Below are 26337 nucleotides of genomic sequence, written 5' to 3'. Positions count from 1 at the left end.
CAACAAGGGGCCCCTTGAAATACAGAAGGACCCATGCTCTCCAGCAGTTTCCCACAGCCCAACGAACCCAAGGAGCAACTCAAAGGACTCCCCAGTGAAGCCTCTCCCTCTAGCCCATTGCTGAAGGGCAGGTCTAAAAGTGCAAGCTCCTCGAACTGCCTTTTGAGTAAGCCCCAAGTCCCAGACTGCCTGGGCATTGGTGACGCTTCCCTTAGAGGGTGCAATCTATGAACCATGCTTTGTAGCTGGTAGCGTTTTAAACTGTATTTAGTGTTTTTCTTTGTTTTCTGTAATAAATTTGTTCTCTGCGTTTAGACTGCTTGTGAGCAGGGGGTTTTGTTTATGTGGGACATTCTGGTTCAGACAACCCTTGCTTAACGCTGTTTTGCTCAGCGCTATTTCGCTATAATGGTCATTTGAAATTGATACCTGATTCCACTTAGCGCTCAGCGAGTTTTATTATAACACCTGTGGTTGCCATCTTTGTTTACTAAAAACACTTGTGGTCACCATCATGGGCCGTCATATATTTTCAGTTTTGCTTCACGCTCCTTCTGCTTAACACTCGGCTTTTCAGGAACCAATTAAGAGTGCTAAACGGGGGTTGCCTGTAATTTATTTAGTGTTTCTCAGGTGGTCTGGGTGGGGGCTTGAGCCAAGGTAAAATATACATAGACCCCAAAATTGAACCTGGCCCTTGTTGCTGCCAACCGGTGCCCAGCAGAAGGGTTACATTTATTTGGATTTAAGCATGTTTGTTAGCACAGTTTACTTAGGTGGCATCCAGGGTTCCAGATGTTGAATGTCAGCAGGCCTTTAATAACACAAAATGAAATAAATCAAAAAGCTATATTAGACATTATCACTCTACACCCTGGAACCCTAGGGCTCTTTCCTGCTGAATGGCTGGACCATGAACTTTACTTTCTTGGATGGTGTATCATCAGCTACACCTGTGTAAACTTGTGCTGTATCTCTAACATTGTGATTGGTTAGGGTTTACACACATTTTATGCAGGTGTAAGTAGTGACACAACGAGCAAGTGTGGTGGAGAATATGGCCAAGGACTAGAGATAGTCTGATATGTTGTTGATCAAATGTTTTTTCTTATTCATCAGAAAGTGTCAGTTTGTTCTGAGTTAGGCAGGACAGCCATCCTCTACACTCTGGGTGAGTAATCTCCGAGCCCTCCTCACCACCAAAGTGAGTTTTAATGGCTAGGCTACTCAAGGGCAGGTCCCTTGTTCTCATTTTCAAGAGAAATTTCAAAAAATCAGATTTGTTTCAACACAGAATGACAAATTTCAAAAGCCAAGAATTGTGTTGTGTAATTAAGTTCTTGTTTTCCAGGCAGCCCTTCCTCGTAGGACACATCTATAGCCATCCATCTCATGCCTGAAGTATGTCCAAGGAGTACCCCTGCCCACTCATTCCTCCTCTTTGAGCGTGTCTACACATGTGCCTTAATGCGCATTATCCTATTTTAACATGCATACAGCATCACAAACTATGAACTTTCCCTAATGCACCCTAAAATAGGCTAATGTGCCTTTTTCTAGTACCTCACAATGGAGGGGACCTATACACGAACAGGGAAGTTGCTCTGACTTGCTGTAATTCTGGCACATTGACAATTACCACACTGCAGCAGCCTCCCGCATCTTATGTATCTGGGTCCCCATGCTTCAAAAAGGGGGGGGGGGGGTATCTAAGCTCATTTGACGAGCTTTAGACAAAGTGCCCCGCCACCATATTGAAATGCGGGGATGCTGATACACAAGATGCTCTGAGCACTTTAGAGTGGCTCTTGGACCCACTCTCACTAAATCTCCCTGCCACTCCCAGACCACATGTATAAATGCCCAGAGGTACTAAATGTAATGCTTATTAGCAAAAGCACATTCATGAACATGTAGACACACCCTGTGTGTACCAGTTCCCAGACATGAGCTAATATAGTTGCAGTCGACCAGCCTTGAGCAGACACCTCCGTACTGCCTTTGGGCTCTCTGTTGCAGGTATTTTTATTGGCATGCACTCAGGACTGTTCCAAGGCAGCTAGTCTGTCCCATTACCAGGATTTGAAACATTTAGAGCTGGCACTCAGGCTTTGTGGCAACACTTCTGGACATACCATGGAGGTAACATAGATGTGCCTGTAGAGTCTCTCTGGTGTCTGCCACCCAACAAATTCATGCATGTCTGCCTCTCCAAAGGCCTCTACCTGAGTTTGATTGTTAGAAATCAGTTTCATTCAGTCTCCTCTTCAAAAGAAGGCATGGGGGTTGAAACAAGCTCCCCATCAGATGAAGCACTCTTTTTTCCTCTAGATCCCAAACAGCTGCACACAAACATTAACAGAAATGTAGATCCCACCGGGCATCAGCTCTTTTCAAAAGCTAAAGGAGCAGCCATTCCCTGCCAAAACATAAGATCAAAGCTACTCTGAAAGGCTGCCACTGTTGGAAGCAGCCTCTCTACCTACTGTTTGTTGTCTATTCTTGCAAGATGCATATATTGACAACAATAGCGAATCCTCTTAACTGGGTAGTTTAAAAGGTGCCAGGCTATGGAAAGCCTTTCAAACCTGTGGAGACAGCATCATGCAGACATTAATGGGACAAATTGATTGTACATCTGCACCTCCTGCTATGCCACTGGGTCCCATTCTGCTTGTTGGGTTAATACACAATGCTTACAACAACTTCAGAAAACCATAAAAGCCATAATCATTGTATGCTGCAGTTGTCACAGAATTACTGTCCCTAAAGTTTTATTTCTTAGGAACAAAGCAGCTGTTAAAGTTGAGCTCTTTGCAAACTAGCTACTAGCTGCATCCAAGTCTAGTGACAAAGGGACTACTTTTAGCTATCAAATAGGAACTCCTCTTGTTAGCAGTGGGTTCCAGATACTTTTTCTTTGCCTTGAGGTACATACTGATCCCTCTGCCTTTAGGGAAGCAGGAATTCATCCAGGAGTTGCTCTGGTGCCATTACCAGATAGAGAAATACAAAACTCTAAAACTCTTGGTTCAGAGGTGATACCTTTTGTTAGAGCAACTGAAAAATAGCAACAACATTTATTTCTTTGCAAGCTTTTGGGCACATGCACCCTTCTTCAGGCTCAGGAATTTTGTATTTTTATTTGTCTCAGACCAACACAGCTACAAAATAGATCCCTCGTTACCAGATACAGACATTTATCTTTATCACTAACAGCCACTGTGATCCTCAATAGGCTGACTCAGAATACAGGCTGCCCCAGGACCAACAGTATTCTGATGCACACTCTGAGTGCCAGTCCACGTCCCTGATGCAGACGGTACCCACCACCGTCATCCCAGTGCTAGCCTGGCTCTTCTCTTTCAGGTCGCAGCTGGCCCTGAACTTGTTCTCAGCTACTGCTTCCAATCATCCTGTATCTTGCATTCCTCTTAATAGCTGCAGCAAGTTGCTCTTATGTGCCACCCAGCCAGATGAAATACAATGGACACTGTGCCTCTGCACTGCTCAGTCTCTCAGTAATTCCTCAGTGGCCTCCTTCCTTTTGGGTTCTGGCTGACCTTCCTGTTCACAATACTATGAGCTCCCACAGGCTACACATTCATGCTGCTCTCCAGACTTGGTCTCCAGATCCAAGCTGGCTCTGAGCCTCCAACAAGTGGCAGCAGACACTGTTTTTCCACTGCCAGTGCCAGTGGCCCTGTTTCTTCCCAGGAGACCTTGCCACAGGTCATTAGTACAGGATTTGCTGCCACATCTTACCCAGCACCTTGTTCACCTTCCACCACCCTGCCAGTTCAGGGTTCAGGGGCTCAGGCAGATTTCACTGTGTTGCTGCAGTTTTCTCCGGTTCATACGCCAATTGTGGATTTCCCTCTCCACGCTTGCTTTCTCAAAATCCATCCAAGTCAGCTCGGCTAAGTAGAGCAGGCCTTGAGTCCAACAAAAGGGAAACCCATTGGCAAGTGAGCACTAGGGCTTTTGGAGTACCTGTGAAAATGCTGTTCCACACCCCTTCCTGCAGGGCTCCTCTAATGTCTTGGGAAGCAAAAATCATAATTCTGCCTGTATGCCACAGACAAGCAGGCCAGGCTGCTCTTGGTGAAGGTCTGGAAATGCTGGCCTGGCAGAAGTGGCTTTACCTTGTCTACACATATCACTGATCACGGAGTGGTTTAGCAACTGATGCCTTGTACATGCAGGAGAGTGGCACCAGTTTAATTTAAGCTGTTTTGTTGCTTTCTTAATTGATATACTTAGTGTTGCAAGCTTTTCTGCAGGCACTCACTCTCAGAGCAGGTTATTTTGGTTTAATCTGAACTTCTTCCCAACTGATTTACACTAATGAAAAATAATGCATACTTTCACTAGAACAAGAGAAGCCATATGGGGATTGTACCTGTTGAACTAAGTTTAAACTCTTCTCTAGGTCATATCCATACAGATTTTCTCTGTTGTCAAGGCCATAGAGCATCTGGGAGGCTACTCTAAGTGACACCTACCCACCACTTAGGGAGAGGGATAGGAACAGGCATTTAGGTATAATAGAGAGCAGCATTTTGCCCATCACCCATTTTCTCCAGCCACTGTGATGGGTGGTGCAATTATCAGGGATCCAGCTTTTATGTTTCACATGGAAAAATGGAAAAAACTGTGGATTTCCCTTTTAACTGAGAAAAACATGGATTTTTTGTTTTAACAAAGAAACACATGGATTTTCCACTTCTGCAAAGAGTTCTCCTTAGGATATCATGTTTCCAGGCTGCAAGGGGCTGGGGGGAGCGGGAGAAGGGCAGTCAGGCAGGGGGTGCCATGTGCATGGGCGTGCTCACACATGCACAGGGCCACCAGGCAGCCTGGAGAGCAGCTTCAGGCAAGTAAGTCTGACGGGTGGGGGGTGGGAATTGAGGCTCCCATAGGGAGGGAAGGAGTTGGGCAGGGCTTGGGCTGGGGCTGCTGCCCAACTGGGCCAATACATGGGGCTTGGGTCCCAGGGCTGGAATGCATGGCCACAGGGCCTGGATGGGGAGTAGGACAGGGCCACGGGTAGCTCATCGGGTGAGGCTGGATCCCCGCTGCTGCCCACCGTTGCATCTCAATGACACTATAATGCGTCTTATACCAGGCAAAGAGACTAAGATATGGTTGTCCTAAACTAAAAGCAAATTTATTGAACCCTAACAGATACAATTCTAATTAAAATTAGCAGTTAAAAATCTGAGGTTTGTAGTTAGTCAAAGCACATGCTCACTGCCCCAAAATGTTGCAAATGCAACTTCACTAGCTAATCAGGCCATGAAGTCTCGTCTGGGGGACTCCTAGCTCCCATGTCTGATGTCAAGACAGGATCTTAGATTGGTAACAGGATCTCCTCTGGCTTTTGTCAGGATTGTTCCAAGGAGGGGTTCAACTCTTGTTCTTATATACTTTATTGTTACTGCATTATCATTAATACATTAGCATAAGATCTTCTGTACAGTGCATATTAATGAGCCTATTTCTGCTTGCTGTACATGATGATCTGTAACTGAACTTTTCCAGTAGCTAAAAATGAGTTTATTCTTTGGTAGGGTTTAGTTTTGCTATTAATAATTTCCCTTTTCTCCCCACCCAATTCCTGTTCCGACTTTGGTCATCCAGCCAAGGTACTCCCAAACTTCTTCTTTTCCTTTGCCAGGGATGGGTCATGGTCAGGGTGACATGTTTGTCATATTTCTGTTGGGTTTCAGCTGGTTGCAGCTAAGAATAAGCATACAGAGAACAGATCTCAGTTTCTTGCCAAGTGTCCATACTATCGAGCTGGACCCAGAAGCCTCTGGGTCCCAACAGCACATTCCCCCCGGGGCGGGGGGGGCACATTCCCCCCAGATTTGTGCATGGGGCAGATGCGGGCTCCCTACTGCAGACTCAGGCTGCCCGCCCTGCTGCCCTCCCATGTGGGCCTCCGTGGCCCAGCAGGCAGAACCCGGTGCAGCAAGGCAGACAAGGCAGGCAAGCTCGTGCCACCACTGCAAGCCCCACCATGCCATGGCGAGGCGCCCCCTGCCCACTCAGCAGCAGTGGGGGCGGAGGGGTGAAGTTGTGCCCCTTGCTGCTGCTGAGCATGGTGGGAACACCTTGCCATGGTGGTATGGGTCTTGCAGCAGCAGCACAAGCTTCCCTGCCTAGCCTTGCTCTACCCAGCTCTGCCCAGCCACACTGGGTCCCACCCACTGGGCTGCGGAGGCTCTGAGCAGAGGGCAGCGGGGTGGGGAGCCCAAGCCCACAGCAGGCAGCCTGATCCCTGCCCCACACAGGCTCTACTCCAGCCATGCCACCCATGGGGGAAAGGGAGCTTGGCTCCGCATTCCACTCTGCTGCAGTAGACACCACCTCCCACGGGCGGCAGCCAGGGCTTGGGCACTGCTGGGGGCAGGGGGCTGTGGACCTGGGTCCTTGGCCCCATAACCCTAGCAGCTGGGGGGTAGAAGGTAAGGTGGCTGTGTGTACGAAGTGAGGGGCCCCAGCAAGGCTCGGGGGCTGTGAGTGGAGAGTGAGGAGCCTGGATCTGTGTCCTGGTAAGCTAAGGGAAAGCTCTCATTTTCCATGATAAAAAACACAAAATCAAATACCAAAATTTCTAGGTACTTAGAATTTATTTTATTATAGTGATTGAGGCACTGGTAGGCTTCCAAATTGCTTTAAAAATGAATATATCAATAAAACATTGTGATCAATTGATACTGTATATATAGTGGCATTTTAATATATTTTAATCATGGATTTGTTGGGTTTTAAAGCAGAGAATTTGCAATTTTTAAACAGAGAAAATCAGGATCCCTGGTAATTATTCTGTTAGTGTACCACCCAGGGATTACACACACACACAGACACACACACTCTTCAGTACAGCACAAAGGGGCCAGTCTGGGATGAGGAATCTGGCCATTGTATGTGAAGTCCAAACTGTAGCCCTAGGCCTGCTCCACAGGGGATGCTGCACTGATATAACCTCCCACAGCATGGATTGGAACTGGAACTGATGTTGCTAAACCAGTGCAGCTTTCACATGGAGATAAACCTTGCTTAGAACTCTGGATTATCACCAGGGATCCTGGTTTTCCCTAATTAAAAAAAAAAAAAAAAAAAAAATGGAAATTTTTCTGCTAACCCCCCCCCCCCACACACACACACTCTCTAATAAAAAACCCTAAATCTGTGATTAAAATTAAAGCCCCCCCCCCAGCCCTGCTTGTGCCTCTCACTCCTCCCCCACAGCCTTGCTGGTGCCCCACACCCCCTGCTCCCCCAGCTCTGCCGGAGGGGGCCCCCAGTTGCCAGGGCTATGGACCCAGGTCCACAGGCCCCTGCCCCCAGGTGGTGGCACCTCCCCACCACAATGTGCACTCCTGGGGGGCAGAGGGGACTTGTGCCCCCCAGATCTGAACACAGGGCAGGTGCAGGCTGTGAGCTCAGACTGCCGCCCTGCTTCCCTCCCCCAGGGCCTCTGCAGCCTAGCAGGCATTACCCAGTGCAACAGGGAGCAGAGCAGCCACATGGAGAAGCTGCTCACCACTGTGAGCTCTGCTCTGCCCTGGTGATGCACCCCCTGCACGCGTGGCTGCAGTGAGAGCAGCAGTGTGGGGTTGCGCTCCTCAAAGCAATGGCAGGAGATGCATCACCAGGGCAGCGCAGAGCTCATAGGAGCAAGGAGATCCCCACACAGCCCGGCTGTTCCCTGCAGCGCCAGGTCATGCCCTCTAGGCTGCAGAGGCCCCAGGGGAGGGAAGCAGGGCAGGAGTCCAAGCCTGCACCTGCACCTACTTTGTATACAGATCTAGGGGCCGTGGATCCCCCATCTCCCCGGGAGTGTGCGCAACAGTGGGGAGCCAGCCCTCCCCCTCTTCCAGACGAGCCAGCCACAGTCCTGCCCTGCTCCCCACTGGGGCCCTGCAGCTGTACATTGTGCCCCCAGCCCCAAGCACCACCCAGCTGGGCAGCAGCCCCAGCCTGCCCAGCTCCCTCCCTCTCCCTCCCTACAAGGACTCAATCCCCCTCTTCCCCTCCCCCTACCTCACCCCCAATTACATGCAGGAGCTGCTCTTCAGGCTGCCTGGGCCCATGTGCATGTACATGCACATGGTGCCCCCCATCTCACCACCTTCCTCCCACTCCCTCCCAGCTCCCTGGAGGCTGGAACTCTGCCAGCCTGCAGGTTGTTCATTGCAAAACTACAAAATCCGTGGGTTTCTCTGGTAAAACAAGAAATCCTTATTTGCCTCTGGTAAAAGATAAAATCCATGGTTGACTCAGTTTTTCCATGGGAAATGGATCCCTGGTTACCCTTAATGGCCACATGTGATACACAAAGACCTTAAGCTCCTCTGCAGTGACCTCTGCAATAAAAGCTGTTTTTTGAAGAAGGATAACAATGTGTCCCTCTTTTACAAGCCTTAGCTGCTGCAGCCCCTAGGAGTAGGTCCAGTAGAACCAGTGGTAACCAGTATGCAACTGCAAGACAGTCTTTCTATGAGGATAACTAGTTCTCTTGGAAATGGACATAGCAAGTGGATGAGCCACTGAAACGCATGTGTGTTGGCATTTCAGTTGTTCAGGTGCCTTTTAATGGCTTAGATCCAGGTCTGCAAAGGCATTTTAGGCACCTAATTCACGGTGGTTTAATGAGACTTTAATTACAGGTCACACTGAGTCAGCAAGCCATATCCCTCTGGACAACACCCTTCCAAGTCATGGCTCCTCCACCACACACATTTCCCCCTAGCCCAAATAAGCCTCCTCCCCCTGCTGTTGCCTAGCTGCTCAGTCCCATAGCTCAGCTGTTCTTTCCTTTTTAAAGTATCAGGGTCAGAGACCCTTGTTATGGGGATAAAAATCCAGAGTCTGTTTAGTCTTAACACAGTCCACCCTGTGGTTGATTTCTTGTTCTGCAATTTCATGTTCAAGTCAATTCTTAGAGTTCTGTTGAGTGAAAGCAGCTCCTCTGAGGTCAGTGATAGAATGTCCAGGGAGGCTAAATTGTTCTGCTAAATTGTCTGTCTTTCTGGATGTGATGTCAGATCAGTGTTCATCCATTCTTTCACATTAGGATCCCCCCCATTGGTCCAATGAAGACAGCAGTGGGGTACTGTGAGCAAGTTATGACATAGATGATGTTGGTAGAGAAGAAAGTGAATAAATCCTGAAGGTTATATCCATGTCCAGTGATGTCATGGCCTGAAATTCTGAAGGAAGGCCTGGTACCTTGGGAAAAATAAGATAGGAGTCAGCGGCTAGAGACAGACATTCAAAAAACCTGAGCCAGAATTGATTTAGTCTTTGCAGGTTAGTCTAACCTGCAATGCTTGAACTGAGTTGGAGGTGGATAGATGTTCCCTTTTCATTCCAGAACTGCAGGCACATGTCTGCAGTGGCTCAGGCTAGAAGCTGTGGGGGAGCACTAGAGCAGCCCTCCCTTCCATTCTACAGTACTGAGCTGATGGGGCATGGCCAGGCCCACTGTACGGTCTGCCTTTGTCCCATCTCCCACAGCACAGACCATAGCCAGCATGCAGTATGCTAGCTAATGCTGAAAGGTGTATGGTGGCCATCATAGAGGACAGTCTGGTTGTCCTCTGTCCTCTATTGATACAAAACCTGACGCCTTTATGTCCTCTATTTTTCTCTCTCCAAGGCATCAGGTTTCATATCAACAGAGGACAGAACAGCAGAAAACTGGAATGTCCTCTATGATGGTCATCCCATGTCTGTGTAAGGCAGAGGGGATGGGGAGGGTGGGTGGAATCCCTGCTTGAACAGGGTGTGGTGAGGGGGAAGGGGGAAGCAGGAGGAAGCAAGGCAAACCCCGCTGTACGTGCAGTCTCTGCTGGAGCTGCAGTCAGGGAGCAGAGGGGAGGGGCCAGCCCAGCTCTCTGGAGCAGAGAGCCACGCTCAGCCCAGAGAGCGATGCTGGTGGACTGTTTTAACTTAAACCAGGAAGGGGTCTGAGATAGCTGTTGCATAAGGCAGTTTGACCCAAATCAGTCAAGTCCAATACTACATTCAACCAGGTTTATCTCAAACCGGTTTCAGCCATTTTCAAACTGGTTTATGTGCACTGAGCATCTGTTCTGTTACAGGCTTAAACCAGTTTCTGATCACATAAACCAATTTGTGTGTAATGTCCATCCCTAGCCAGGTAGTCTGCTGCTGAAGAGATATTACTTAGGTTGGAGGGCTTCCTATAAGCCAAGACCAGCTTTTCTACCATGGCTACCTTAAGGTGTTCATCATTTTCAGGAGGCCGTGGAGGTCATTAATGATGTGTCCAAAGTGTTCAAGCTGGGAGCTAAAGTGACAGCAAGAGGGATTCTGTTGTCCTTGTCACATTCTATTTCAACACCTGCTCCCTACAAGTCCTTTCAGAGCATCTGATACAGTAAGATCTTGCTTATGAAAGCTTATGCATCTCTTAATTAGTCTATAAATCACTTCCAGTCACAAGCAAGAGGATGAGCTCAGCTAAGTCCCATCAGACTGGCACTAAGATGAATTATGCTCCACAAATCATTTGTATTTTTAAAAGGTTCCTGCAGCATAACCAGGAAGGTGAAGCCAGAGCTCTGACATTTATAACTAGATAGTCACTCGGGCTGGGGAAAGTCAGCAATATTCATAGTTTGTGGCTTTATTTGCTTCATGCAGCTTGTACTAAAGACAAACATTTTCTTTCTCTGTTTTTTGATGCACAGTATGTATGCTGCAGAAGCACAATCAATAGTCACTGTTAAAACAATTACAACAATTTCACATCCTATTTAAAACACAGGGCTTGTATTGGTTTTAAACCATTTTAACACCCTTTCAGTGGCATTATATCATCAAGAGCAATCTTTGCAATGACTCAAGGTCGCAGTAGGGATAATAACGTGAATACTGGGCCATGTGTGAGGAGGAAAAAAATCTGCTGAACAATTACCCAGCCTATTGTCAGTTACACCTGACTGCAGCTTTTGCAACAGCTAAAAAAGCTTTCACCAATGTCTGTAGTTTTAAGATAGGATATGTTTCAAATAGATTTGTCCAAACGCAGAAGCAAATTTTGCTCTCATTTCCTACCTGGATCATGCTCTCATATTGATCCCTAATATATCAATCACAATACTTAATAAAACAGCTCTGCCATCTAGTGACCAGATTGTTCATTAGGCCTGATATTTAATTGCATCTGTTTCCTTTAGGTAACTGTGATATCTGGCCAGTAACCTTACAATAAAAGGTTTGAGGCAACTGGAAGCTTTAAGATACATTATTATAACTTTGTTCAAGTAGTAAGTGCAGCTAATCTTTCTGTTACCATCAACCTCTCAGTTGCAGCATCACTAATGATTTCTAACCTCTAGGTACAACAATCAGACACACGTGCGTGCGCACATACTCTCTCACCAGCTGTTGGACCAGATGCAACAATAATGCTCTGCTACAATGGCATATTTTAGTAGTTTATGAAAATAACAGTTTTTCTTTAAACTGTGAGCTCTGTTGTTCTCAGACAAAATAAAAGTTAAGTTGGATGCAACCGTAATCCTGGGTAGCTCAAGCTCCAGATTGGAAATCCATTTTGTGGCTGAGAATAAATTACCTGAAGGGAGTGTGTCTTCCTAAAGAATAATGCTTGCTCTAAGAACTGATAGCTGAAAACTTTTTTGCAGTGATGGTTGGCTTTTAACCCTTTCTGATTCATCTTTAGATAGTCTTATCAGATGCATGACTGTCCAATCCTTGGTGAAACCTGCTCAGTTTTTGGTCTGAGCAATCATGTGCCAGTGATTTTTATAGTCTGTTCTTGCTCTGGATGGAAGAGAACTTTCTTTTGTGCATTTCTAAGTTTAAAATTTGGCACATGCCATTTTCAAAGACTGTTCCCCTTCATGTCTTTGTTACTGGACAGAAATGCCCAGTCACCTGCCTCTATCTCAGTCACTGTTTTACTCAGCTCCTCTCTATAGTCAACAGATGCAGGCATTTTCCTTTTCATATGGATGTAACCTCAGGCTTCTAAACTTCCCTGTCATATACATGTGCGTACATGTTGGGGCATATTCCCTGCTTCTGTCTTTGGAGCCTTCCCAACTCTCAGCTATCTCCTGCTTCACCTGGGTTGATCAGAACTGGCCAGTCTGAGACACAGACAGAGTTCTTTCACAAATTGGTCCTAGCCACTCAGTCAGTGAATGTCTTCAGGAGTATACAAAGTGAGCCAAAAATGAAAGCACTACAGCAACTTGAGGTCTTCATGACAATGACAAATAAGGTAGCTGAAATAAAGAAAGAACGGGACTAGTTATCCTCTGGAATTCAGAACCGAACATGCAAGACATTATTGAAGCCAAGAGCTAAGCAGGGCTCAGGAAAGGATTCCTAAGATTTATATGGAGAGCATTATTATCCAGATGTTTCAGGACATAAACTAGCCTTTGGCTAGAAGGGTTAAAATGACATTTTCCTTTTGGGCAGATAATTCCACAGCGACCACTTCTGGGCTTCTTGAACCTGGGCTGGAAGAACCTCAATCAAGGATAGGATATTTGACCAGATGGACAGTGGGCTGGTCTGATACAGTCTGGCAATTCCAATCTCCCTAAATGATAGCAATTTTAATGCTGGCTCTGTCCACCTGCTGTATTCAATTACCATACTGAAAAGTTCAACTGCAATCAGTGCAATAAGCAAACTATAAGGAAAAGTTTATATCTGGAAATATCATTCCTGATCTATACCGAGAAATATCATCCCAGGTTGGAACTGTAAGATGTCTCTTTAACATCAGCCGTCATCTGTGGCAGCATGCTAAAAATCTCTGGGCCAGATTGCCAAAGGTGAAGATGCAGCATTAGTATAGAATCATTAGGTTGGAAGGGACCTTGAGAGTCATTTAATCTAAATCCCTGAACAGATGCAGGATAGGCTACACCTAAACCATCTCAAACAGAAACCTATCCAAGCCTCCTCTTGAAAGCTCCCAGTGAAGGAGATTTCACAGCTTCCCTGGGCAGCTTGTTCCATTGTCCTACTGATCTTATAGTTAGGAATGAAGTTAATGTGAATACGTGTTACCAATGCAAACAAGCTACCTGAGTGTGCCTGTGGCCAATCAGGCATATAATAAACCCGAAGTATTTCAAGTTTTGGCTTAGCCAAGGTGCACTCAAACCCTGAAGAGGAGAAACCAAACCCAGTGTGCAGACATGAGACTATTTTGAACCACATTCACAATCTTTTGTAACCTTTTGGTTACTCTAATGGGAGGAGTTTCCTGTGACAGGAGGGTCTGGCCAAGTACCACCACTGACTTTCCCTCAATTCATGTCTCAACTTTGCACGCACAAGTTGTGTGTGCAAACTGCTATGCACACCTAACTTTGAAAATCTGGCCCAGCCTCCTCTTCAGACCATAGAGGTCAGAAGTTGAAAGAGTTCAGCAGTATGAAAACAGGCCACCTTAAAAGAGTTTTCTTAAAAGCTAGGGACAGACATTACACACAAATCGGTTTAAGTGATCAGAAACTTGTTTAACCCTATAACAGAACAGATGTTTAGTGCACATAAACCAGTTTGAAAATGGCTGAAACCAGTCTGAGATAAACCTGGTTGAATGTAGTATCAGACTTAACTAATTTGGCTCAAACCAGTTTATGCAATGTCTGTCTCAGACCCCTTGCTAGTTTAAGATAAACCAGGCAACCCCAGCATGCTCTCCGAGCTGGTGGAGCTTCCTGCTTCACAGCAGGGCTGGCCCCTCCCCTCTGCTCCCTGGGCAGAGCTCCTCTGGCACAGACTTGCAGACACAGCAGGGCCTGCTGGCTTCCCTGTGCCGCCCTCCCCCTCCCCTCTCACCACTTGCTGCTTAAGCAGGGATCCCTTCCTTCCCTCTCCCACAGCACGGACCATAGCCACAATGTGGTATACTAGCTAGTGCTAGTATAAGGCTCTGGCAGAGACTGCACACACACCAGGGTCTGCTGGCCTCCCCCTGCCCTACCCCCCTCACTGCTCAAGCAGGAAATCCTCCCCCCTCCCTCCCATCTCCCACAGCACAGACCCCAGCCCCATGGACCCTAGGCATGTGGTGTGCTAGCTAATGCCGAGAGGTGTCTGTGTATGTGTGTCTCTCCAATTTCATTAGGATAGGCAGGCAGACAGAACAGGGCTTTTGGAGCTAATCAACAGGTCACCCCTGTAAGCTGTTTAAGAAGAGTTTGAAGTAATGGGAGAGAGGCTGATGTTTTGCTAATCAGGTGATAAAGACTCTTACCAGCTCCAGGATACCTTGCTCGTCTGTCAGTTTGCTGCAGACAGTCTGACAAGCAGGAAGGGAGATTGAAAAGCTCTGTATCATCAACAGATGCATGCACTGCACCCCCACCCCCTTTGCCTCAGAGTGCTGGCAAGGGGCTGGGGGCTGACAACTCTCCCAGCTGTTGAGCAGCCAGTGGGGAAAAGCCAGGGATGGTGCAGGCAGACCTCCCTAATAAGAAAGTCCTGCCAGGGCCCAGTCACGCACCCATCAACTCAACTCTGTGCAAGTGAAGGGAGGACTGCTCTAGCCCCCTCTGGCTTCTAGCCTGAGCCACTGCAGGCATGTGCCTGAATTTCCTCAGTCCAGACAGAATGTCTGTCCAGTTTCCAACTGGTTCAGCCTAGCCAGGTTAGACTAACCTGCAAAGCTTGAATCAGGCTTTTTGAATGTCTGTCCCTAGCCAAAGGGATACCTCTTTCCTATGCATCTATCTTCTGTAGGGCATTATAACCTTCCTCATTTTGGTTCCTTTGCACATTTGACTGAAAATAATGATGACTAAGTAATAATTGCTCACTTAAATATGATGAATTGCTTCTCTTCTGAGCACAGTAAATACACAGAAATAGAGAAAATACGCAGAGTGTCTGGCAAATGAAGCATAGCACATGAAACTAAAATGACGCATGGTCTCGGGAGAAAAATTAAATGGAAAACAGCAATTGTAATCTTACTGCAGCAAATGGGAATGCACTGAACGTGAAAAAGAGTCCAAAGAAAAATCAGATCAAAGGAAGCAAACGTAAAGGCTTGCTGCTGATGAAAAAACAAAGGCAGGCTAAGCAACAAGCTGCATCAATTCCTGTGTGCTTAGTATCAGGACTTTTCCTCTCTGTGCTGAGAATGGCAAACTTAAAGAATGCAGAGGGGCTGCTCATGTCACTAAACCTAGAATGAGGGCAGTCTCCATCCCATATGGATCTATGTGGAGCTAAGTTGCCCCATGCCAGCCTGCTGCAGGAGTTCTCTCCTTTTCTCCCCAAGGTTCTTGTCAAGGATCCTATCAGAAAGGGGCCCCTTTGGCCAGAAGGATGCCTGAGGTCTGATCCAACCTTACCATTCCTGAGCTCCTGTAGTGTTAGCAGAAATGGGGCCACTGAAGTGAGTGGACCTACCCCATGACTCACCATGTAACCTTTTTGCTCTTGGGGATTGATGTAGGGGTGTTTTCCTGCAGGGCTCTAGGGTCAACAGTGCCCCAACAAGAGAGCCTGGCTGTTTCACTTGCTAATACTTGAGGAAGGTTTCCTCAAGGAGACTGCTCTTGGAGGCAGAAATGTACCTGGCTGCCGCCAGAAGGAATCCTAGCACTGCAGCATCTAGAGCAGAGGTGACCAACCTGCAGCACTGGTGCCACAAGTGGCAAAGACAAGCCTGTGTGCGTGTGTCTTACAGCAGATCAGGGAAGGGACAGGCAACACAGTTGTAGATTGGGAGGAAGCAGAAAGCAGAGCAGCAAATCAGGCAAGGAGCACAGGGCTGGGAGCAGAAAGTAGAGCAGCAGATCAAGCAGGCGAAGGGGATTGGAGTGGCAGTTGGGGAGCACGCCAGGCTAATTTGTGATGCACTTGTCAAAAAGGCTGGCCTCTACTGATCTAGCATACGGACAGCTAAGGGAAGGGAACACTGTCATATACATGTGTATGTCTCTATGTGTACATACATGCTGGGGCATATTCTGTGTCTAGAGAGCTATATTGTGTGGGTAGGGCGAAACCAAGCCAGCTGAGGTGGACTTGCAGGGCATGGATGGAATTTATTGGAATTCTGAGCCAGGAGGAGTTAGTTCATGGTATTTGGGGGGGGCCATGGGTAAACTGAAGAGGTGGGGGGGTGGGGGAAAGGGGGCAGAGTGGGAGAAGGTTGGCAGTCTGATAGAGTCCAGGCTGGGAGAGAACAGGTTGGGGTGACAAAGGAAGAGTGAGATATCATAGCTTTTCACCCCAAAATAAGCAGAGGGAGGTGAAGCCTTTTTCTCTTCTTCCTTCCACAGCTACCTCCCTCCTACCTTGCATCCCTCCCCCCATGACATACCCATGCAGTGTCCCACCTAAGAACATGTTAGATTTCGTTTTCTTGCCAAAAAACTATTCACAAAAAACCTGAGGGGAGGTGGTAATCTTCCCTTCCCTTCCCTTCCCTCCCCTCCTCCCCTTCCCTTCTGTAACTACAAAAAATGAAATTGTATGTTTAAAGCAGCTCTGGGAGAAGATCTCAACTGGTGCAGGCCTGCAGAAAGTTAGATGGTTCCAACTTTGCTTAGCAGAGAACTCTTCTACAAGTATTTTAGCAACAAAAGGAAGGACAAGGAAAGGTGGAGGAGGCAACCTAGTAAAAGATGAAGTGGAACAGGCTGAAGTACTCAATGCCTTTTTTACCTCGGTCTTCACAAGCAAGGTCAGCTCACAAACTATAGCACTGGGCAGCATAGTTTGGGGAGGTGAGCAGCCAACAGTGGTGAAAGAACAGGTTAGGGACTTTAGAAAAGCTGCACATGTACAAGTCCATGGGGCCGGATGTAATGCATCCGAAGGTGCTGAGGGAGATAGCTGATGTGATTGCAGAGCCACTGCCGATCATCTTTGAAAACTTGTGGCAATTGGGAGAAGTCTCAGATGCTTGGAAATGGGCAAATATAGTGCCCAGGTTTAAGAAAGGGAAGAAGGAGGATCCAGGGAACTACAGACCGGTCAGCCTCACCTCAGTCCCTGTAATAATCATGAAGCAGGTCCTCAAGGAAACTATTTCTAAGCACGTGGAGCAGAAGAAAGTGATCAGGAACAGACAGCATGGATTCACCAAGAGCATGTCATGCCTGACCAACTTGATTGCCTTCTGTGAGGAGATAACCGACTCTGTGGATGTGGGGAAAGCAGTGGATATGATATACCTTGACTTTGACAAGGCTTTTAATATGGTCTCCCACAGCATTCTTGCAAGCAAGCTAAGAAAGTATTGGTTCGATGAATGGACTGTAAGGTGGATAGAAAGCTGCCTGGATCATCCTGCTCAATGGGTAGCGATCAATGGCTTGATGTCTAATAGGCAGCCACTATCAAGTGAAGTGCCCCAGGGATCAGCCCTCAGACCAGTTTTGTTCAATATCTTCATCAGTGATCCAAAAGATGTGATGGATTGCACCCTCAGCAAATTTGCAGATGACACCAAGCTGAGAGGTGTAGTAAACAGGCTGGAGGGTAGGGCTAGGATTCAGAGTGACATCAACAAATTAGAGGATTGGGCCAAAAGAAATCTCATCAAGCTCAACAAAGACAAGTGCAAAGTCCTGCACGTAGGATGGAAGAATCTCACACACCACTACAGGCTTGAGACCAAGTGAATAAGCAGCAGCCCTGTAGAAAAGGACCTGGGGGTTACAGTGGACAATGAGCTGGATATAAGTCAACAGTGTTCCCTTGTTGCCAAGAAGGTTAACAGCGTACTAGGCTACATTAGTAGGAGTGTTGCCAGGAAACTGAGGGAAGTAATTATTCCCTTCTATTCTGCACTGGTGAGGCCACATCTGGAGTACTGTGTCCAATTTTGGGCCCCCCACTAAAGAAAGGATGTGGACAAGTTGGAGAGAGTCCAGTGGAGGGCAACAAAAGTGGTTAGGGTGCTGGGGCACATGACTTCTGAGGAGAGGCTGAGTGAACTGGGCTTATTTAGTCTGCAGAAGAGAAGACTGAGGGGCATTTGCTAGCAGCCTTTAACTACCCAAAGGGTGGTTCCAAAGGGGATAGACTCTTCTCAGTGGTGGCAGATAACAGAACAAGGGGCAATGGTCTCAAGTTGCAGCAAGTTTAGGTTGCATATGAGGAAAAACTCTCTTACTAGGAGGGTGGTGAAGCACTGGAACAGGTTACATAGAGAGCTGGTGGAATCTCCATCCTTGGAGGTTTTTAAGGCCCAACTCAACAAGCCCTGGCTGGAAGGATCTACTTGGGGAAGGTCCTGATTTGGGCAGGAGGTTGGACTAGATGACCTCCTGATGTCCCTTCCACCCTTAATTTTCTATTATACTAACCCCCAGGCCTCTATAGCAAGAGTGGGGTTGTCTCTCCAGGCTTGCTCTCAATGCTGCCTTTGATCAGAGATGTATCTGAAACCATTATCTAATCCAGAGCTGTCCAACTTCTTGGTGACCGGAGACTGCATACCACAAGAGCCAAAGTGGTGCAGGCTGGGACACCCCCACCACACATGGTATGGCCCTCCTGTGTCTTCCCACCACCCTGAGACTCTGGGTGCCAGTGTCCCAGACCTCCCATGAGACACAGGCTCCTTTGGCTCTACAGGCTGTGTCATCCCACATAGCCTTACCCCACCTAAGTAAGAAACTGAGAACAAAAGAGAAAGGAGAATCCCAGAGACCCAAGCAGCAAAGTAACCAAAAATTACTGCACAGAGTGGGTACACATCTGCACGCGCGCATTCGTACTGCGTGGTAATTATGGCAACTTTCGCTGACTCATGATGCAGGTAGCAAATTTACTCCCGAGTAATTACTGTGCAGTAAGTTACATGTTGGTGCCTTACTGCTCAGTAACCCTGTTTGTGTGGACTAATGTGGGAGTAACTTTACTTCCAAGTCAGTGCACACACAGAGTTACTGTGCTGTAGTGCCTACACATGTAGACGCCGGTCGAAAAACCACTTACTGTGCCGTAACTTACTTCACAGTAAATGGATGTATAGACACACCTAGGTTACCACAAAGTGATTTCTTTTTTTAAACACCTGAGTTTTAATGTCCTGTGTGTTTGTTAGGAGACTCTTGGCAGGAAAGGGAGAAAGAGCATGAATAAATATATGACAGGACAGTCCAGGGTCATAGCTTTGGAGTCCAGCCTAGGGAAGAATGATTACTCCAGTCAGTACCCAGGGGTCATCCAGCAATATAATGCCAGAGCAGGTATTCTTAAGGCACCTGAGCTACTAGGGTCATGGGAAGGGAGTCCTGGCTGACACATTCTCATCCACATTTCTGGTCTCATCCTCTTGGAGCCATTTGTAGGAGGTATAATTCAGAACAGCTGTCAGATTACTCTAACAAAGCTTAGGTGGACAAGCAGTGGAGTTGTAGTGTGAAATTCAAGGTGGTTTTGTACACACCAGCCCTCTGGATGATTTTCAGAGCTGTGCAGAGGCTCAGCATGAGCCTTACATACTGATCAAGTCCTCCAAACAACAGTTGTAAGTTAATGGTTCAAAACCTCAGACTATGGCCCTGCACGAGGGGGAAAATTCCATCCTATGTGAGTTCTATGTACATAGCTATGTACAAACAGGGGCTCAGCCCTGCCCATTCCCAACCACACCTGCCTGCAGGAGGACAGACAGTATCCTCCTCTCTATCAGTGTAAGCACAGGCAAAGCACTACAGTGGAAGTCACCACCAAACCAGAATTATTTTGGAGGCTCTCCCTGGAGTGGTTCTGTGGGAGCAGCCAGCTCTTATGGTTGTATCATGAATTATGGAATATTTGATCTTTTGACTGTGTGTGAGTGTGAGTGTGAGTGTGAGTGTTCATAGGCTGAGTCCCATACCCCACAATATACATGCACCTACACCCCCCTCACACTGCCATACATGCAAACCCCCTACATCCCCTCACACCCCAGGCACCCAGCCCCCCACAAAACCCTTACCCACCCACACCCCACATGCTCTCACTCCACACCCACAGCCCACCACGAACCTATACCCATTCCCCACAATATACAAGAGTAAGACTTCATTTTAAGCTGTTGTGCAATTATCTCTATATACACTACACAAATGCATGTAAATCAGGACAAAAATATTTTTGTAACCAAATTAATGAATGTTGTAGATGTTCACTTTTTAAAACATAATTTGTTTTTTTCTGGTTCTGAGATGGCAAAACCTCTTGCTGAAAGGAGTACTTCTGGAGGCAAGGGACGGGGCTTCTAGTGCCAAAGGTCAGGGGTTAGGGGGTGGGGCTTCCAGTCACAAGATAGCAACCAGGGTTGGGGCATCTGTCAAGGGGCAGGGCTACCAATGTGGCCCTTGACAGCTTGTCAAAACTCAGTACGCAGCTCTTCGCCCAAAATATCTGCCCGCCCCTGATCTAAACAGCCTACTGCCTGAGAGTTAATGCGGCTTCAGAAAAAGACGCAGAACCACCGACATGGTGCTTGTGGCCAGGCAGCTTCAAGAAAAGTGCCAGGAACAGAACATTGACTTTCTCCTCACGTTCATTGACTTACCCAAAGCCTTCGACACAGTGAACCATGAAGGCCCCTGTGAAATCATGAAGAAGTACGAATGCCCTGGAAAAATCCATTAATATGGTTCAACAGCTGCACGATGGCAAGCATCCTTGCGAACGGCGAATGCTCTGACCCCTTTCTGGTCACAAATGGCATCAAGCAGGGCTGTGTGCTTGCACCTACTCACTTCAGCATGGTATTCTCTACCATGCTGTCGGATGCCTTCCAAGATGATGACCATGGTATGGGGATCAGGTACCATTTCAACAGAGACATCTTCAACCTGCCCAGGCTCCGAGCGAGCTCCAAAGTCCAGACAGCCACACTTCAAGACTTTCTCTTTGCCAACGACTGTATGTTATGCACAGGCTCACAGGCTGATGTGCAACGGTCCCTGGACCTAGTCTCGTCAGCCTGCAACAACTTCAGACTCACTATCAACACGAAGAAGACGTACGTGAGGTTTCAGCCTGCACCTGGCACAACACCCCAGGAACTACACATCTCAGTAAACAACTGTCAATGGTCAACAAGTTTGCCTATCTAGGCAGCACGCTGTCCCGTGCTGTCCACATCAATGACAAAGTCAACACGAGGCTAGCAAAAGCCAGCGTGGCCTTTGGCAGACTCTGGAAGTCATCCTGGGACCACAGAGGCATCGGAATGTCAATGAAACTGAAGGTTTATAAAGCCATCATTCTCCCAACCCTCCTTTATGCCTGCAAAACCTGGACTGTCTAGCAGTGTCATGGGAGGAAACTAAACCACTTCCACCTATGCTGCCTGTGAAAGATACTAAAGATCAAGTGGCAGGACAAGATTCCAGACACTGAGGTGCTCAGAAGATCAGTGCTCCCCAGTATCCACACCCTACTGAAACTGGCGTGGTTAAGATGGGCCAGCCACCTTTCAAAAATGCCTGACACTCACCTGCCAAAGAAAATCTATGGCGAACTGTCAAATGGAGTACACTTTCACAGTACACTAAAGAAGTGGTACAAGGACACCCTAAAGATGTCCCTAAAGAGTTTTGGCATTGACCCAGAGTTGTGGGAGCAAATCGCTCATGACCATCCATCCTGGAAGGCATCAGTCCAGAGCAAAGCACTGGCCTTCGAGCAGCAGCCCACAGCAGAAGCAGTGAGGAAGCGCATGGCAAAGAAAGCAAGGACCTCTTGTGTCCAGTCCTTGTCAGGCTTATAAATCACCTGAGTACTACAACCTAGCCTCCACCCCTCTCCTCTCTCTTCTTCTTCCTTTTTCCTCCCTTCTCCCTCTCTCTTTCCTGCTTCCTTTCTCTCTTTACCCACCCTTCCCCCTGCTGGATACAACCATCTTTGCTTGCAAAGGACAAGCAACACTCCATCATTCATCTCTCTGACCTCCATCCTCCTGGTACCTGAACTTATTTATAACAATAGGAATCATTATAGAAAGCGGTGCCTACCCCAAATCTGAGGATGGATTTTTCAATAGCACACAAGACAGGTAAGTGCGAAACTCCCACAGGTCCATTTTTGGTCTCTGCTTGTCAACTCCATCTCTTCATCAGAACACTGACATCCCAAAATATACCTACCATGGCAACTAACCTGCTCTTTCAGCCACCCAAAAACAAGGCCTGCTTCATGCTTGCATTTGTGAACCTGTTTGCTTACACAAGATTAGAGTATCACCATGGTTCCTCTAGGGTTAGGGACAGAAGTTACACATAAACCAGTTTAAGTGATCAGAAACTGGTTTAAACCTATAACAGAATAGAAGCTCAGTGCATATAAACTAGTTCAAAATGACTGAAACTGGTTTAAGATACTACATTCAACCAGGTTTATCAGACTTAACTGATTTGGGTCAAACTGGTTTATGAAACTTCTGTTCACTTCCTGGTTCAAGTTAAATCAGAGTCCCCAGCATCCAACCATGCTTTTCAGCACTGGGCTGGGCTAGGCTATGCTGTCTGCTCCAAAGAGCAGGACTGGCCCTGCCCCTCTGCTCCCTAGCTGGAGAAATAAGGGCTGGCTGACAAGAGTGGGGGAAGCCCCACTGGGGATGCAGCCCAGTTTGCAGGGGAGGACTGTCCCACACCCAGAAAAATCCTGGCTGGGATCTGGGGCCAGGGAAGGGGGTTAAACATGCCTGCCCCTGCTCAAATTTACTGATGGCTGCAACCGTGGACTACAAATCCCAGAGGCACCTGGAAGCAAAAAGAGGAAGTGATGAGCAACCCTGAAGAATCCTGCTGCTGTAATTCTGGGTTGCAAATCCCAGTGACCTCAGAGGCAGCAGGAAGAAGAAGTGAACACAGTCAGAGAGCTGTGCTTTGGCACCCCATGGCTTCTAGCCTGTCCTACTGCAGGTAGGTGGTTGCATTTCTTGTATCAAAGGTAAATGTCTGGTCAATTAAATTTGTGCAGCTTAGACTAACCTGCAAAGATTGAATCGATTCAGCTTCAGGCTTTTTGACTGTCTGTACTTAGTCCCAAAATCTGATATTAGATAACTATAAACTAACTTTCTTTGCAAGGAAATCTGGGTAAAAAAAGAAAAAAAAAATGATTTATGTCATTTTTAGTTTCATGTTTAGTTTAGTTTAGTTTAGTTCCAGCCCCCTCAAGGCCCTTGGGAGTTCCCCCCACCCCTCACAAACAGTTGAGGTCAGGGAAGGATTTGTTCCAACCACTTGCAGTGCCCCTATCCCTACCCAACCCCTCTGCCCAGCTTTATGCTGCCCTGGTTACACTACTGGCTCAGCTTCCTAAAGCCTCCATCAACTGCTGCAATGAGCAACCCAGGAAACCCCAGGTAACTTACCTCTTCGCCCTTCACCTTTCCACTCCCTCCTGCCTCTGACTGTTGTGAGACCAGACCATTTGGCCTGCCTTTACCCCTGTTTTTCTCCTCCCTGTCTCTAATTCATCTGAGTTCTGTTCTCCTGAACAATGCCATCCAGTACAAGTTCCTAGGTAGCAGCACACCTTTACAGGCTGCACGAGGGGGGGCAATAGGGGGTGCTCCTGCACTGAGCTACCCACCTTACTGCGCTCAACCACCTTCCAGGCTCTGAGTGCCTCCCTGGGAGTGCCTCACATCTGGCCAACCCCCTTCCTGGAGCACACCAGCTACCCTGGGGCTAACGCTGCCACCACTCAGGTTCTGAACTGTTCTTGGCCCTGTGCCCAGGGAAAACACAGGTCTAGTAGTCCTAGAGGGTACTCAACCCACTGCAAGAACTTGGGGTGTTTCCCTTAGTCTGAAGCACAAATAGTGGTCTCCCTTAGTCAGCTGGACCAAGGGGACCCCAAGGCATAATCTAGACCCTCTCCCAATAAGTCTCCCATGCTAGGAACAGAAGAGAACTTTATTGATTACAAGGAGTAGGGTACAGGATAGAGCAATATCAAAGAAATACTTTAGATCAAACAGGGTGGCTGGGCAGCCTTTGATCACACATCTGTGTTACTGCAAGCTATGTATCTAATTAGATCGCAAGTTGCTTACTCACAAGTATCATCCAGAGGCTGATAGAGCTTTGTTCTGGAGGCAGGCAGTTTGTAGTGTGTCCATGTGTTTCGAGAGAGAGAGCTGCAGAAGTTCAACTGCTCTCAGTGTCTTCATCATAGCTGCTGCCACCCCTCCTCCTGGGCAGTCTTGGGTTACATAGACCTTCTGACCTCATTTACCTAATCCAATGAAGGCCAGCAGGGGTTGGCTGCCAGCCAACCAATTTGAAATGTATCATTGGTTACCAGGCAGACAAGGTTCCTTGGGTGAATTTGATATCTTTTAATAGACCAGGCAGAGGATGAGAGGGAAAGTGGCATTTGCCTCCCCTCTCATCCATGAGGTCATTGCTTAAACTCTCCATTGTTCTAAGCCCCCACCCAAGTGTGTGAGGCCAGTCACATAGGTAGAAGGGCCTCTCACTTACTTCTATGAGCTGCCTAGCCACCATAGTGATAGACAGGTAAGGGGACTGTGTTTAAAGGAAAGAAAGGAAAAAAAAAAAACAGCAAAAGGGGAAAAGGAAGGAGACTGTGATAGAAATCCTCCATGGGGGGGGAGGAGAAAAGGGTTATTACCTATGGAATGATTGATTAGCAGGAAATAAGTGAATAATAATGAATCATGAAATTAGTTCATTCTCTCAGCTCCACTTGAATATAAATGCAGCTGTCCCTGGAGTAAAAATCAAAGCGGGGGTGCACTTCCTCCTCCAAAAGTCCCCCTGGATTTGTCCCTGGGGGCTAGGTGACCTAGGGGACCCAGTAGGAGCCACAAATCCTTGATGAAAGGACTGTAAAACCTTTCTCCATTCTATAGAGCAGAGATGGAAAAAATTTGACTCACAGGGTGGATCAGGCCAGCAAATTGCTTGTATCCAGCTGTTTCTGTCCGTATGGCACTCCACATGGTGTCAAGTCCCACTGCCTCCCACCCTAGGCAGCCCATACCACACTTCCGCCCACACCCAACCCTGCATCTGCCAATGGCACTGCCCAGGCCCCAACCAGTACACGCAGCTTCTGGGCAGGGCTGTTCTCACTGCTAGTGCAGTCACCTAAGTACTTCTCACCTTCCCCTGCCTCCAGCAACTCCTCCTCCTCTGCCTCCTGCCCCCACTGTGCAGCTCTGGGCAGCAATTAGTGCAGGGAAGCAGCAGCATGTGGGAAGATGCAGCCAGGCAGCTCCTGCCCCAGAGTGCAGGGCTCCAGCTCCAGCTTTCGGCCACCTCCCACCTACTCCACCCACTCAATGCAATGAGTGCTAGGGCTGGGGTCAGGGCCAAATGTGCAGTAGGTTGCTGGCAGGAGCGCAGCACAGGCTGCCCCAGGCAAAAGTAGGTGAGGCTCAGCCCCATGCAGAGGGCCATGGAGGCAGCCACAGGCCAGATGGGGGAGGGAGGGGGCGGACAGCACCTGCACAGTACTACCCAGGCAAATTCTCCTACAAGCACCCCCTGCCCCCTACTTTCTTCCCTCCATCCCCAGCTGGTTCCAGAGATCTGGCGCACAAGCAGCCCCCACACATACATGCACACCCATCCCCCCACCCACACACACCACTCCCCACACAAATCACACCTCACACACCCACACTCTCCACACATGCCCCCACTCACACCCCCACATACAACATACAAGAATAAGACTTTATTTTGAGCTATTATGCAATAGCCTCTATATACACTACTCAAAAAAACTATAAATTGGGACAAAATTATTTTTTGAAATAAAATTAAAATCTGTTATATTTGTGTTGTGGTATATGATTTGTTTTTATGTGTAATTTAATAAAATGGTATCTTCTGAAAGTTTTTTTGTGCAGCCCTCAACAGCACACCAAAACTCATTAAGTGGCCCACCAACCAAAATAATTGCCTACCTCTGCTGTAGAGCACTGTCCCAGCAACAGTGCAGTTAGGTGTTACTGTTTTGGAACTCCAGCTTGATCCTTTTCTTGTTGTGGATCTCCAAGCCTGGATCTATCGCTTACCATGATCACAACCTTGTCTCAGCCCTCAGCTTGACACCCTGGACTTGGACTGAAACACTGACAACCTACACCCTGATCAACCCTTACAATCTTCTCTTAGACACCTGCATCAATCACCTCACTCTCAAAAGCACTGAGCAGCTCTTGTTCAAGGGGTACCTGTGCCCACTGCCCCCTCAAAATATTCTGGCATTGATGACCTGAAACATTCTGCACTCTCTGGCATGCCACAGGGGAAAACAGGGGATATGGGAGTCCTGCCACCTCAG

The 26337-nt window shown here is 47.6% G+C and overlaps 1 protein-coding gene across 6 annotated transcripts in view; it reads right to left on the bottom strand.

Moving 5' to 3' along the window:
• Positions 1-24250, bottom strand: part of LOC132249425 (endogenous retroviral envelope protein HEMO-like) — a 129001-nt gene extending 104751 nt beyond the window's left edge. For 4 of the 6 annotated variants that reach the window (XM_059724522.1, XM_059724521.1, XM_059724524.1 and 1 more), the window contains exon 1: positions 24078-24219. The gene's annotated coding sequence lies outside the window, so the exon portion shown is untranslated. Of the gene's footprint in view, positions 1-8051; positions 9244-23000; positions 23105-24077 lie in introns of those variants that run through there. The other 2 variants (XR_009460910.1, XR_009460909.1) reach the window with 2 other exon arrangements.
• Positions 24251-26337: the final 2087 nt, after the last annotated feature.

This window comes from Alligator mississippiensis, chromosome 3 (assembly GCF_030867095.1).
Source record: "Alligator mississippiensis isolate rAllMis1 chromosome 3, rAllMis1, whole genome shotgun sequence".
NCBI lineage: Eukaryota > Metazoa > Chordata > Crocodylia > Alligatoridae > Alligator > Alligator mississippiensis.
This window is presented reverse-complemented; position numbering and strand designations above follow the sequence as displayed.